This window comes from Ammodytes marinus (genome assembly GCF_949987685.1).
Source record: "Ammodytes marinus genome assembly, contig: scaffold_120, whole genome shotgun sequence".
Lineage (NCBI taxonomy): Eukaryota > Metazoa > Chordata > Actinopteri > Uranoscopiformes > Ammodytidae > Ammodytes > Ammodytes marinus.
This window is the reverse complement of record NW_027648182.1, coordinates 74,416-87,500: the sequence shown is the minus strand read 5'-3', so window position 1 is coordinate 87,500 and position 13,085 is coordinate 74,416. Positions and strand designations below refer to the sequence as shown.

The 13,085-nt window shown below is 42.5% G+C and overlaps 1 protein-coding gene across 1 annotated transcript in view; it reads left to right on the top strand.

Moving 5' to 3' along the window:
* Positions 1–13,085, top strand: part of LOC307270948 (SH2 domain-containing adapter protein F-like) — a gene marked incomplete at both ends in the record, with an annotated part of 95,888 nt that overhangs the window by 17,885 nt on the left and 64,918 nt on the right. The gene's annotated exons all lie outside the window — the stretch shown is intronic.

The window sequence follows — 13,085 nt, the reverse complement described above, 5'->3', positions numbered from 1 at the left end:
CTTAACTAGAGTCTTTGGCAACGCTCACCTCTTGCTTCTGAGAATACAACACGTACATATTCCTCACTGAAGCAATCTGTGACCTTTTCCCCTCATTTCGTATTCCATCAAGAGGATAATTACTCAATTTGAAAGGCTGGAATTTTGCCTTCCCAGGAAAAAGTCTAGGGTTTGGGCAGTCATTCTGAAAACACCGTACCCCTTTAATTACCGTCCTGAAAAAAATGTGCTGTGTAATGTGTGTGGTGCATGTTTGTAATATATGTCTTAAGAGTGTGTGTGTCCGTTGGAAAGTGGGTTGTATTGAGTCACATCGTGATGTGTTCAAGCGCTGTTCAGTAAAAAATGACTATTTAGCGAAGGTAACTCAATTGTGATGAGTTCAATGTCATCTTTTAATCTTGTTAAATATGTAGCGTTTGGCCAGAAACTAAAACAAATACAAAATACAAACCGTTTTCTGGGATAATTTACACATGTACCATTATACATGCATGTTTATATGTTTTGATTTGGCTTCCCCTGTCAATTCAAGTCAATTAAAACAGCTTTATTGGCATGACTATTATAAAAAAAAAAGTACTGCCAAAGCTATATATTACAACTTATGACATAAAAATAATCAGAAGAACCACCTTTTTTTGCCATCTTATGTCATGCACATACCGTTAAAAAAACAAAACAAATGCAGTGTAGTACTTTTTTTAATTCTTTAGTACAGCAGTACTTTTTTCAGTACTAACTAGTGAAGACCAAGAGCACAGTTTACACTTTGAGATTGGTATATTCCTTTTTTTTTTATAAGGAAGTCAGAAAGTGTAGTCAAAGCCTTCATTTATCCAGTTATTATTTTCATTCCCGGTAGAGTGACTGTGTGAGATTGAGAATTTGAGACGGCTAAGGAAACAGTCAACAGCAAAGCAAAGCTATCAGCATTCCACCTGAATGTATGGGGAAGGCAGGAAACAAAAAAAACGGAGAAACAAATAATAGAATGGAGTGAGTGAAAGTGACTTATATGTGTGTGTGTGTGTGTGTGTGTGTGTGTGTGTGTGTGAGAGAGAGAGAGTGGGGGGAGAGAGAGAGAGAGAGAGAGAGAGGTTCATTTCCATTGCATTTTCTCGCACCGCTGTGGCCTCACTCTCCCACACACCGAGAGGGAGATGAGATGCAGCCATGGACAGAGTGAATTATTAATGTAAAGATCTCCTTCTCCACACACTCGAATCCAATAAGTTGCCTATGATTTGGCTGTCAGAAAGATTGGTGGCCTGGATAAGTGTGCACACACACACACACACACACACACACACACACGCACACACACACACACACACGCACACACACACACACACACACACACACACACCAGGATCACGTGGTAGTGGTAGGCGCTGTGAGTTTTTTTTTCTTCCCTTGGTAATTGACTCGTGCTTCAGTATTGACTTTTTGGTTCATGGTGATTAAGGGGAGTGTGGTGCCAGACTGTAGCCCAGAGTCTGGCTCCTTGCGGTGGGTCGCTGGACCTCACACGAGCCCCCTGTCCTGGATGACCTTTGTCCACAGTGTAGGGTGATGCTGGTTAAAGCCCTCCATCAGACCAGTGATCTGGAAATACTGCCCGCTGCATCCATGTGGAACACTGGAGGCTGAGAGGTACTGACGGCGCTACTGCATTGACTATAGTGTGTCTTAGTCTAGTGTTATCTGATGCTTCCTTTTGCTGTGTTTATTTCACATTGTCTGTCTGTATGTATAGCTTGTACAGGGGATCCAGGTTTCAGAAATAATTATTGTCTTGATTTGGAGAAAATATTACACTTTTCTTAAGATAGATAGTTTAAGATAATGCTTTGTTTCCCTTTTGCTGTATTTCTTTCACACAAGGCTTCAATGATTTGGATAATTTGGAAAAAAATAAATATATATTTCTAAAGAGGGATAGCTTCATATAATGCTTTAACAGTGTGATTGATTTCCTTGTGGCAAGTCATACGAACTGAGTTTTATTGGCCATTTCACACTTTGGTTCCCATTCATTTAGTGTATTTCTTTGGCTGACAGGCTGCATGGACTAGTGTTTATTCGTTGCTTCTTTTTTGCTGTCTTTCTCTCACCCTTTTTCTTAAGATATTGCCTTTTTGCTTAGTTTGTTTTATAATGTTTGTATGTGAAGCGTGGTGTGAAAAAATGTACACTTCTTAAAGCTGCAGTGCGTAACTTTTTCATATCTATGAAGCTCAGTTACATTCAAGTCATCGCCCAAATGTGTTGACACAAAGTTGATTGAGCCTATATCAGCTCCACAAAACCCTCTGTATTTCTCATTATGGCAGCGTTTACACACTGGTGTGTGTGTCCCCCCCACCCGACACTGGTGCAGGAGCTCAGAAAAATCCCAATAAGAGCCCAAGAAATATTTCATGCACTATTACACTATATATACGTACAATATCTTAATAATATATAGCTTCACGTAATGCTTTTGCAGTGTGATTGATTTCCTTCTGGCAAGTCATAAAACCCTTTTTTATTGGCTATTTCACACTTTACTTCCCATTCATTTAGTCTATATCTTTAGCTGTGGAGGGAGGATTTTATTCTTTAATGCATTTGTTTCAGTGAATGAACAGCGAGGTACAGATTGTAAAGCAAAATGGTACTTTTCTATTTCGCTTCTGTATCTGTCCAAGTACAGGCTCTTTCTCCATGTTTGTTTGACGTTTAGAAATGTAAGTGTGCCAATACTGTAAGCTGTGGGGGACATATATACAAGCTTAGACGTACAACAGCAATGGAATACCTTTGATCTACCTAAACTGAGTTACTACATCAGTTTGACTAACGTTATTGCGTCACATTGTTATGACATGTTATTCACATAATGTAGCACCTGTTGATAGAAATGTACTGATTCATGTGTGTTAACCTTTTAGAGACTTCCCTAAAACTTGTGCAACTTTTGGATGGAGACCAAACCCCTCTCTGCCTATTTTGTTCTAAGACATTACTGGTATGACATTGCTGATGGTCTGAATTTAAAGGTGGAGTCAGTGATTCTGGAGAAACACTTTTTTGTCAAAATCAGAAAATATCTCCTCATGATCCGCTCCCAGAACTGGTATGTAAAACATCATAGCCTGCAATACGCCCCGTTTACAAAGCCTAGGCTGTTTATTAATAACACCATTTTTGTTTGCACATACAGTACGTAAAGGTAGGATAATCAGTGATTTTTTTTTTTACAAAAAGTGATTTTGACAAACATTCTCCAGAATTGCTGATTTCACCTTTAAGACACAGAGGGAGAAGCTTGCAAACTGACAAACTGACAAACTGAAAAAATCTGTGAAAGAAAGTGAGTGAAATTGAGGGAACAAGCGACTTGTAGTGTTCAGTGAAGTGTGAAGGCTACCGGAGAGTTAAAGGTGACCCCTTCATAGGATCACCACAGGGGGGTAAACACAGCCAGCCCGACCCCCAGCCCTGGAGCCTCTGTGGTGGACAGTTTGGCCTTTCGATTGCACTGGCTCCTGCCGCCTGAATGCAAAGACAGTATTGATTTTGACAGGAAATAGACAACCAAGACAGACATGGGGTCTGTTTGAGTATTGGATAGGTGTAGTATAGGTACACCATGATATCTAAATAAAGAACATATGTTTCTAGTCACCTGCTTTGTCACAATAGGAGTGAGTGGGGTAGTCGACAGTCACATAAGCAATTCATGTTTAGTGATTGTTTAGATGTGTTTGAATAACAGTATTTGAAGAAGTAATTTAAACATTTTGAAGTCTGATATTGCCAACTGGAAGTATATGATTTCCTTGATCTGCCAACTACTGCCTGCATGCAGCTTCGAGCGTGCACATTGAATCTCTCCAAATCCGTCCTTGGTGGATAGTAATTTGACAAAACCATTTTTCAAACAGAAGGACCACTTTAAATTGTCTGTGATACAATTGAAAAATTCCCTTGGAGAACAAGCGAGTGATTTGACCCTGTCAGTAGTCCGCCCCGCTCAGTTATTTTCCTATTTTGAAAAAAAAAAACACTCTCTCAAGTCAGTCGCACACTATTTTGTCAAGCTTATCCGCTGCAGGACAACCATGAATCTTGCAAAAAAAATAAAAATACGACTTAGAAACAAGAAGTCTTGAGGCTGCACTTTGCAACACAACCTTACTTGACATTCACACAGTTCCTTCAGTCCACATCACAATGCTTTGGGAATTCATTACAAAAACACACTCCTCAATACCAAGCTCCTCTGGGTAGTTAAGAGTTAGAAAAAAAACACTGGATACTTCACCTAAGGCTTTAAACAAGGACACTACTAATGCATTTCCTGAAGCAGAATATTAATGCCAGTTCAAGGAATTTGAATCAGTGACTGCTAACATGACTGTGTCTTAAACAAACATATGATTCAGCTGCTGAGCGAGCCGCCTTCCAACCGGTTGTGTAATTGACGGTTGTGATGTAAAAGACATCCGACAAGTTGTGTTGTCCTCGTTTGACCCGCCAGACATGTCGTCTGTGGTCTGACTCATCCACTGAAGGGACAAATAAACACAGATATACACACATATACACACACGCGCACACACACACACACACACACACACACACACTTACATAAACACACGCACGCACAGGCACGCAGACACGCACAGACACACACACACTCACACACACACACACACTTACATAAACACACACACGCACGCACAGGCACGCAGACACGCACATCCTAACATTTCTTTTAACCTTCTTGGCGTCACTTGCTTAGAGTTATACTCATGCTGACTAATCAAATCCACACACACGTGCACACACACACACACACACACACACACACACACACACACACACATATACACACAGCGTCACAGACTATCTGAGTCAGATAAATACTTGTGTTGGTGTATATTCTACCTGCAATGATCCGTCACACTTGATCACATTGTGTAGTGCTGCTCTGAAGGTTACATTCCAAATAAAGTAAATCCACTGCAACACACATACACAAACAAACATGGAAAAGGCTTCACCACGCCCTGCATTACTGTCAGAAAGTATTTGTGTTATGCAATGTCAGTCTGCAATATAACTGGGCTCGCGGGTGACTCAGATGTCAGTTCCCTTAAAAGGGTTTGAGGGTGAGAGAGTACAAGTTGGAGAGGAACCGATTTTAATTACATTTTTTTCTTTTATAGTTAAAGTAATTCAATAAAAAAAGGACTTTGGAATTCGGATAGGTATGCGGCAGATGGCATCTAATATCCAATGAAGGGTTTGCAGCCATATAAGGCCACATACCAATATTGGATGAGATTGGTCCCATCCCTATTGCGATGGTGAGGAGATGGGCAATTCATATCATGACATGTCAACTGGTGACATAGGAATACTACAGCATAATCTTCCAGCAACATGTGTGGTAAAAGTGACACCCAGCACATGAGAAACAATTCACATTGTACAACACACATCACTGTATTTCGGTTAATGAATGCAGGCAAGATGGCTGATATTTTATCTACATGTCCATCCGTATACATATTGCCTTCTTGTATTTGTCCACATATGCGGGCACGTCAGCGTTTGTAGCTTCGTAATGACTACTGACAGCATATTAACCTATGGTTTGTCCCCTCCGCATACAGAGGAAGGGAAAAGCTCTTCTCTGCAGGGCTGTAATATCATTATCCAGCTTCAGAGCTCATTAGGCCCGAGCAGATGTGGCAGACAAAGAGATGTGTTGCCTACACAAGGCAGTGGGTGGATTTCAAAGGCGAATGCTTTGCGACAGAGCGCTGTCGATTATAGTAGTGGTCTGTGTGTGTGTGTGTGTGTGTGTGTGTGTGTGTGTGTGTGTGTGTGTGTGTGTGTGTGTGTGTGTGTGTGTGTGTGTGTGTGTGTGTGTGTGTGTGTGTGTGTGTGTGTGTGTGTGTGTGTGTGTGTGTGTGTGTGTGTGTGTGTGTGTGTGTGTGTGTGTGTGTGTGTGTGTGACTGTGGAAGATGTCTCTATTGTAACTCAACTACTAGTGATGGGTCATCATTATTCCGTTGGTGGTCGTGCTGTATGTATGGCCAATGTCTTTCTATGTGAGTGTGTGTTGTTGTTTAGCCTTTTCACAGCAAAACATAACACAAATAATTATCGTGCTTACTGACCCGGGAAACTACTCTCAAATATAAGAACTATTTAATGTAACATTTTTCAGATTTCAAAGTAACACTAAAAACATTTGAAAAGTACCACTTTGTTATGTAATGTTTGCAGTTTTAGACACACCTGTTTCAGATATTAATTTTTAGATTTGCTTGCTGGGGTTTATATCTTTCAAGGACTAATAAGAACATTACAAAATATAATTTTCAGAATAAGGGTAGGGCTTGATCGTATCAGTGTCCCCTCAATGCCAACATGACAAGACTCTGTGGATACATCATACATGCAATACATTGTCTCATATGTAGTCTGTACAATCTAATGTCAAGTATGTCTTATAAAAATGGCCCTAATCAGCATGTAATTAATTTCTGATGAAAAATGGATTCCGCCATGGAGTCCATTGGCGATGAGATTAAACATTAATTACATCATGACATCCAAGGGCTATTGCATTGTGGGTATAATCAATCTCTTTGTGTACTCTGGCCAATTTCAAATGCCGATTTTGCTTCCAGCGCTGATTGAGTGGGCTGATTTGGGAGCGTGCTATTATTCAGGATTATACCACAGTATCTCAGTAATCACAGCGTATATATATTTTTTCATTACATTTCAACCAGATAAGCAACCAAGGTTAATTGGGAAACAGTTAAGCTTTTCCTTCAGAGCCTTTTAAAGTTAAGTTAAGACTTTATTTTTGGCGATTACACACACATGGCAATCAAAATTACATTCAGCTCACCCCTCCTACATTTCTAACACACACATGCATTCCCTGGAGCAGTTTTGGAGGGTTAAGTGTCTTGCTCAAGGACACATGGTAAAGATGGTGGGCACCATACATGCAACACCAGCCACCCTATAGTGTTAAAATAACACCCTCCTGTCCAATGCCTTAGGATGGAACCAGCGACCTTATGGTTACGAGCTGGCCCCCTTACCTCTATGCCATCCTACCACCAATACTGAATGACACTTCAGTTTAAACCTTACGTTTTTATTTTGCTTTTCATTCCCAGCAGAGTGAAAACACTCAAGCTCTGCCAATCTCAGAATATTGAAGAGTCAGTTGCAAACGTGAATGATTAACTGACTGCACTCAATCGCTCCATTATGTGCTTAATGCTGTGTCTGTAATGCACCTGTCTTTACGCTCACTGACTAACCAAACTAAAGGCATCCAGCAGTCCTCTCCACCCCTCCTTCATTGACCCTCTCTGCTGCCCCACACAAGTCCACAGATGTCTGGCTACATTGCTCCACCACGTTCCCCCCCACCACCACCAACCCCCCTCTGTGCTCCGTCAGCAGACCCACATGTCACTGTCAGCAGGCCACTCTCGGAGCATCCATGCTTGGACACCGAGCCATCAACACCTCCCTGGGGGCTCGGGGACCACCCGCAGGGCTAGCCGTGCCGGGTCAGGCCAGGCCAGTTGAATATGGGGTGGATGTAGGTGGACTATGTCCCGAGGAGAAAGACTGATGGAGGGGGCAGAAGCTCTTCCCCTGATTAGAGCATATGGTCCCCCCAGTTATCCTGGAGCTGTTTTGGTCACCTCTGAATGGAACCCCCTCGTAAAAAGCAGGCTTTGTCACCGTGTAGCAATAGTAGTGAGGGCAGTGTCTGTGCTTCTTCTTGGCAGTGCCTGGCTGCTCTGTGGGCAATGGGACAACCAGAACGAGCAGAGAACAGCTGGCCCATTCAGAACAGACTGTTGCCCCGCAGGAAGGCATCTCCATATCCTCCCAAGCCTAGCTCATCAGCACCCACAAACACACAGAGGACACTTGGCTCAGTGTCACCTCTCTCTCTCTCTCTCTCTCTCTCTCTCTCTCTCTCTCTCTCTCTCTCTCTCTCTCTCTCACACCCTCTGTGTCCCTTGGCTGCCTTTTAGGTTTAGGTTTAGATTTAGTAAACAGGATAACATGACAGATCAGTCCAAACAATTCAATGCTGTTTTCGTCACTAAAAACTTAATTCAAGTAAAGGTACATCCGTCAACTGAAGTCTCTTGATCAATTCAAGTCACAACTCAAAACACATCTGTTTAGATTAGCATACCCAGCATAATTTCCACCATGGTCCACCCTGATATGATCTATTCAAAATGTGTTCAACTAGTTATCTTGAATTTACTTTTTAACTTTGTTGTGCTTATACTAATACTTTGTAATGTGTCCCTGCATTAAGTACGGACTAAAAATGTTGCCTGTGGACATGGTCTCGGCAGTAAAACGGAGAGCTTCTGACAAAGCCCCCGAAAGGAAGCGTACAATTGTGGACAGTACTTGTTGAATGTGTTGTTGCTAATTAGTCCGTCAGACAGTGTGTTAGCTCAGATTCCCGTCTCAACGTGTGAACGACTGAAGCGAGCTAATGTGATTACACTGATCAAACGAGAAGAGAGACTGACAGCTAACTCCTTCTCATGTGGTTTCTTGGAAAATGCAATTAAAGCATTTGGGCAAGGCAGCTTGACTTTTAGCCAATAATGATAATAATGCTTTCCCTCAGATTGTGTGTGTGTGTGTGTGTGTGTGTGTGATCATCCAAGCGTTCAGGATACACATGCATAATACAATATGTGGTGTATTTGCAAGTCTTGGCTGCTTTTTCTTTCATTTGTTTCATCCTCCACCACACCTGAGTACTACCCTCATGCTCAAAGATGTGCCGGTACATTGATGTGTATTGCCTTGCTGCTTGCCAGATGACATTTTTTTCGTACCAAGGCTCTTCAGGGGTTATCTGAAGAAACCCTTACCCTCTTCCGCCTCTGCTTAGTAGCCAATGCACCCTCTGTGTCAAGAAGGCAGCATTCAGCACAACAAAACACTTGAGCAGTAAAGCCTCTATACTTGGATTGCACTAGGAGGGTAATTTCCTGACCGGAGAATTGAGTGTGGAGGCTACAGGGCCATCAGAATAACAATGGGCTCACCTGGGATCATCCTGTGCTAGTCTTTCACTTGTAGCACACTCCAAATGGTAACAACAGCAAAGTCCTCTTGATGGGCATCAAATAAACATGATAGATCCGCACAGCTGTGTTAACGGGAGTTGTTTAAGAAATTGGTGGGGATATATTACACAGGCTTTGTGCACAAGTTTGTATTCTACTCAAAAATAAAAGGATTTCAAATTTTAGTATTCCGAAAAGGACTTCTTAGATCTGCGGCCTCGGGCATGCTCTGGGGCAATTTGCTGCCATAATTGTGAAGCATTCTGGAGGAAAATCAGCATTCTCCAAGTATATTGGACTATGGTATGGTAAATCACTACTCTAAAAGGAGTTCAGGCATCTATGACTCTTGGTCACGGGTAAGAATAAAGTGGACCATGAGATTGACAAGGAAATTGGTGCAGCATCAACAGAAATACAAGTTTGGTTCTTGACTGTTGTGTTGAAGAAGGAGCTGATATGGAATGTAAAGCTTTTGATTTACCAATGGTCCTCACCTATAGTCATTAGCCTTGCAAAGTGACCCAAAGAATACCAAAGCAGTGTGGGTTAGCTCAACCTTAGAGATATGGTTAATAACTACGACCTCTGAAAGTAACTAGGACTTCTTAAAAGACCCATGACAGGTGACATCTGCATCTGATTAAGAAGCCCCTTGGAGACCTCTCTTTGAAGGTATTCCATGCATCTGAGGAGAGACCCCAGGACACATTCAGAATAAGGTGAATAGATTATATATCTCATTTTGCCAATGAATGGCTTGGGATCCGCCTGGAGAAGCTGTAGGAAGTACGTAGGGAGATGAGTGTACGTGATTCCTTTACTTAGCTGGGTACCACCTAGGCCTAGGCCTGGATGATCAACATGAAATTGTTCAAGTCAAATCAAATCAGAATTATTGATGCAGCCCAATTTCAAAAATGGCAGTTTACAAGTTGGCTTTACAATCTGTACAGCAATACAACACCTTCTGTCCTTAGACTATCAAGCGGTTAAGGAACAACTCCAATCAACGGGAAAATAATGGATCAAACCTCAGGAGGACGGATCCCTCTCCCAGGTGGGATGGATGTGAGGGGCAGATCAATGGATGGATACATGGAAATATACCAATCCTTTGGAAATTGAATTCAAATGTACTTCAGTACTCAGAAGTTTCTTTTCTATGTCCTAATTTTGTAGAAAGCAGTACAAAGCATATGTAATTTATTTTTTCCCCATTGCATTGCATCAGAGCTACTCTAACCCTGTTCATATGTCCCAAGGCAAAATGTATTAGGCTTTATCCCCATTACTTGACAGGATGCATTGTTTTTTTGAGAGACCTCTTCACCTTTGAGCCTCTCCTCGTCTCTACCTGGAAGTCCATGGGGATCTCTTGCCCTGAATATGCATGTAGAAAGTTATTATGCAGGCCACTGCAGGCAAACAGCAAAGTGAGTCTGTGTGTGCACTTTTTCTAAGTGTGTGGGCAGAGTGATTAGACTTTCAGAGTGCTTTATGGAAAGTGACATGTTTACCTTTTGTGAACACGACTAACCTTTTGTTAGTCAAAAAGGTCAGTCATGTCTCCTTACATTAAACAGAAGTTTGATGATGTTAGCTTTTTCATAGATAAACCATGACAGGAATGCTAGGGCTTGTATTTTGCAGACGCTAATCTAATCTGTGATATCACTGCAGAGTGGACATCTTTTCTATAACGCTGATCAGCACATTGCAGCATATTTGAGATTGCATCTTGGATAATTGGACTCTTCAGACTTTCCTCGGAGCACTGAAGTACCATGCAGAAAAATCACAGCATGCCGGCATTTCTTGTACAAGTTTGGACTAGTATTTCTGTGCACTCCTAGATTGCAGAAAGGGGCTGCTTGGGGCTTTGGACGAAGATGAGGGGGGCCTATGCAGAGCCACCACAGCACTTTTACTTTTCTGAAACCTTGCGGCTTGCCTTTGTTCTCAATTTCTCATTCTAGCCTCTCTACTGCACCCTGGGGAGTCACCCCCTATATTTATCAAAGTTTCTCTGCAGTTCTATCCAGGCCCCCTCTTGTTTAGATCACCTCCAACTCCACAGCTTTCTTTGTTGAAACTACAACTTCTGTAATGGATTTCTTGGGGACCTGGTGTGAGGCAAGTGGTCTGTGACGTCAAGTGGGCTGATTGTGTGTTTACCTGCTGCCCGGCACGATTATGAGAGCTGTATGGACTGGAGGCGTGTGGCGACAGAGTGGCCATGTCTGTGAAATAAGCGTGTGAATGGGAGACGGAAGCACCCCACTTTCCCTCCCACCCGCACTCTCTATATCCTGACAAAGGAAAGCCACTCACTGGGTCAGACAGAGCCAGACACTTGTGAGGATTGCCCCCCCCCCCCCCCTCCCCCCCCCCCCCCCCCCCACCCCATGCGTTCCATTTATTCCTTCCCTGTCTACTCTTCTATGTCTTTCTCTCTTCCCCGCTGCCACTTTGCCTCAGTGTTTTGAAGAGGATTGCGTAAGAGCTTGGACCGCTTTTCCTCCTGGCAAGCCAAAGGATTTTAATTGAAAAGGAGATCCGGAATGGAATGAAAACTCCCATTCCTATTCAGGTCCTCCTGTTCTGTGAAAGCACGGAAATGAACCGGGGAGGAGGATGAAATGTACATGGGGACTTCATGAAAGAAATGGGTCATGTTCTTAAAACCAAATGAAAGAAAAGGAGTCGTCTGACATCCCGCCTGTCTCTGCACTATCCTATAATGATTGTGGATTTATTTTTTTCTTCTTCTCAGTTTCCCAGAGAACACGTAAGCACATTCTTCCTATATGAGAAAGTGCACAGTTGCTCTCCTGTGCAATACTATATAAGAGGTACTGAACCTGAAAATAGTATTGCAGGAACGCTTTTGGGATATAGGTGGTGAATTATGTGTTTGGAGTGTCGGTACACTTTCAGCAATTTGTAAAGGGATAGATGGGTATCTAAATGTGAGTTCTAAGTGTGCTTGTTTGCCCTGCACACTGAAAACCCACATTGGAGATGCCGTGTTGCTGTTTTACAATGTGTCAAACTACATGAGAGAGATGTTTCCGTTTGACCTTTAAGAGAAACTCCCTTTTTAAGAGTTTGTTGATCTTAATCTCCGAATCAATCGTGACTACTTTTGGGTGGGCCACAGTTTGAAATGTTCAACTTCCACTTTCCTCAGTGTAACAGCTCTTTATCCTGCAGCTACTGTAAACACTGGCTGGTACTGGGCACGTCATATCTGTATGTGGAAGTGAAGCAAGGTCATGCTGACAAAGGGCGCACGTCCTTTCTTGCACAACTAAGCAAAGCATCGGTTTCTCCAGCGGTCTTTCCTATGAGAATACCAACCTGTTTACCTGGGCTTCTGCGGCCTAATTCATGCTCCCTATTGTTGAGCCCCGATGCCCTTCATGTCAACCTACTGATGATGCTTACTAATTGGATTGGTTGTCCACAAGACAGAAGTGGGACTGGATCAGCTGATGGTTATCTAAGAAGTAAAGCATCGCTGAGGGTGCAGATGTACTAAATATTGCTGATTCACCCAGGAGACCCGACTAAGCCGAAAACGTGTGCACACTCTATCCACACAACAGTCCTTTTAATCTACAGACAACACTACGCAAACACAAGATCCCTTTTAGCTGATCATTTATTCAACAGAACCAAAGGCCTTACAAGGTTAAGAGCCAAAGAGTCAAAAGGCTGCTTTGCCTATTAATTGCCTTAGATCAGTAGTTGATGAATTATTAAAATAGCCTGAGCGAGCTGAGCTGAGGCAGGCAGCCGGCCGGCCCCGGAAAGTGTTGAATCAGATAGATGGCGTTGCAAAGAGCAGAATCTGAATGCTTGCCTTGCTTGAAATACTGCAAGTGCACCAGGAGAGTTGAGAAATGAAAGAGGCAGCTATATACCTGGAGCCT